The sequence below is a fragment of the Lathyrus oleraceus genome, chromosome 4, assembly GCF_024323335.1.
Source record: "Lathyrus oleraceus cultivar Zhongwan6 chromosome 4, CAAS_Psat_ZW6_1.0, whole genome shotgun sequence".
NCBI classification, from domain to species: Eukaryota; Viridiplantae; Streptophyta; class Magnoliopsida; order Fabales; family Fabaceae; genus Lathyrus; species Lathyrus oleraceus.
Genome location: NC_066582.1, coordinates 244,588,216 through 244,590,986, shown reverse-complemented (window position 1 = coordinate 244,590,986; position 2,771 = coordinate 244,588,216). Strand labels below are relative to the sequence as shown.

Here is a 2,771-nt window from a genome sequence, read left to right as displayed (position 1 = left end):
CTTTTTCGTTTTGTACTACTGTGACACCTCCCTTTTTAGGTACCACATGTACGGGGCTTACCCACTTACTATCGGAGATTTGGTATATTATTCCAGCCTCTAGTAGCTTCAACACTTCTCTTTTTACCATGTCATTCAGTATAGGATTTATCCTTGTTTGATGTTCTCTGGAGGGTTTAGAATCTTCCTCCAGCATAATCCGATGCATACACATGCATGAACTTATCCCTTTGAGATCAGAAATAGTATATCCTAGAGTTGTGGGATATTTTCTTAAAACATCTAAGAGTTGATTTGTTTCATCACCATTTAAGGTGGCACTTACTATGATGGGACGATTTAGTTCTTCGTCCAAAAACCTGTATCTTAGATTCTTAGGTAGCTCCTTAAGCTCTATTGATGGTTTCTTAGGACATGGCATATGGTTTGGGGTGAGTGCTAAGCATTCGTGAAGGTTATCATCTATATAAGGGTCTTTAAATTCGTCGTCCTCCATTATGGGGGTCGAAGGTGATTTAATTTGTTTCAATGGGGTCTTCTTGTTCTAACGCTCTTATGCATTCGTTGATGATGTCGATGACATAACATGAGTCGTCTATGGATGGTGCTTTTAAGAATTTTGATAATGTAAATTCTAATTTTTCATCACCTACCTCAAAAGTCATTTTTCCTATCTTGACATCTATTATAACCCCAATTGTTGATAAGAAGGGTCTACCTAGAAGCATATGGATTTCGTCTTCTTCTTTAATATCCATGACAACAAAATCTATAGGAATATAAAGTTGGTCAATCCTAACTTGGATGTCTTATAAAATGCCTATTGGATACTTAACGGATCTATCGGCTAATTTAAGGGACATTCTAGTCGGTTGCATTTCTCCCTGGTTTAACCTATTACAAACGGCTAAAGGCATTAAGCTCACGCTGGCTCCTAAGTCCATGAGTGCTTTATCGATAACATGATTTCCTAAAACACAAGGTATAGAAAAACTTCTCGGGTCTTTATCCTTTTTAGCGAGTTTATTTTCACCAATAGAATTGCATTCTAAGGGTTTAGGATCATCAAGTCTTTGTTTGTTGATTAGGATGTCCTTAAGGAACTTGACGTAAGATGGTATTTAGGTGATCGCTTCGGTGAATGGAATCTCGACATGGAGTTTCTCAATCACTTTTACAAACTTTTTATATTATTTGTCTAATTTGGTTTGCTTAAGTCTTTGCGGAAATGAGATTGGTGGTTTTTAAGGGGGGGGGGGGGGGGGTACGTAAACTTTAGTATCTTTCTCTCCTTCCTTATCTTTAACTCCTTCCTCTTTTTGTTTCTCAGGTTCTACTGGTTCCTCTACTTGTTTCTCGGGTGTGGTCACACCAATTTTCTTGGGGGGTTCTGGTTTATTCAACCTAGGGTTTACGGGTTCATCGTAAGTACTTTCACTTCATAGGGCAATTGCGTTAGCATGCTCCTTGGGGTTAGGTTGAGGTTACCCATGAAATTGTCCTCTTGGTGTAGTTTGAGTAGCTTGTTGTTGTGCCACTTGAGATATCTGGGTTTCAAGCATTTTGTTGTGAGTAATTACAGAATAGAGTTTGGTTCCCAGTTGTGTAATTAGTCCATTTATATGAACGTTTTGGTTCACGAATTCCTTATTTTGCTGATTATGGGTTGTGATGAAGCTCTCCATCATTTTCTCAAAGTTTGACTTTGGGGAAGTAGCTTGCATTGGTTGGTTTGGTCTTTGGGTTTGGAAACCAGACGGTCTTTGAGGTGAAGAATTATGAGTGTGGTGATTATTCTTATAGGAAACGTTTGGGTGATACCTCCATCTAGGGTTATATGTGTTAGAATAGGGGTTACCTTGGGCGTAATTGACCTGATCTGAGTTTGTGTCAGCTAAAAGATTACATTCATCTATCGTGTATCCTTGGTTTCCACAAATCTCGCATCCGGGTTGGATTGCGGCTGCGATAGCTGTAGGTTTAATCATTAAACTTTCTACTTTTTGGGCTATAGCGTCCATTTTGGAACTCATATGGTTAAGGCAACTGACTCGTAAATACCTCCTTTGGTATCTTTCCTCTCTATCGATGCTCGTTTCGTTCCCCTATTGGTAATGGTTTTGTGCCATATCTTCAATGAAAGCGCAAGCTTCAGGGTATGGTTTGTTCATCAGAGCACCACCTGCGGCAGCGTCGATGGTCATTTTGGTATTGTAGATGAGTCTGTTATAAAAGGTATGGATTATAAGCCATTGCTCTAACCCATGGTGTGGGCAGGCTCTTATAAGTTCTTTGTATCTTTCCCAAGCGTCGAAAAGTGATTCACCCTCTTATTGCGCGAATCTGGTTATTTGGTTTCGTAGGACAACAATTTTACTAGGAGGAAAGTATCTAGCAAGGAATACTTTCTTTAGGTCATTTCAAGTGGTTATAGAGTTTGCTGGAAGGGAATCTAGCCATGATCAGGCTCTACCTCTAAGGGAAAAGGGAAATAGTCTTAGACGTATCGCCTCAGGAGAAGCACCATTGGCTTTTAAGGTATCCGTTAATTGAATAAATACTTTTAGGTTTTGGTTCGGGTTTTCCATAGGAAGACCGACGAACTGGTTCTGTTGCACTAATTGTAACAAGTAGGGTTTTAGTTTAAAGTTATGAGCTGGTATGGTGGGGTTTACTATACTAGAGTGGGGATCTTTATTGGATGGTAGGGAGAAAACCTTAAATGGTCTTTCATTTTGGTCTTTTGCCATTGCTCTTTTAAGTCTTCGGAT

The 2,771-nt window shown here is 39.4% G+C and overlaps 1 non-coding gene across 1 annotated transcript; it reads left to right on the top strand.

The window, feature by feature from the left end:
- The first annotated feature begins 2,259 nt into the window (after window positions 1-2,259).
- Window positions 2,260-2,366, top strand: LOC127077546 (small nucleolar RNA R71). Its single transcript, XR_007787344.1, has one exon. It is a non-coding gene; the product is annotated as a small nucleolar RNA R71 (small nucleolar RNA).
- The last annotated feature ends 405 nt before the right edge of the window (window positions 2,367-2,771 follow it).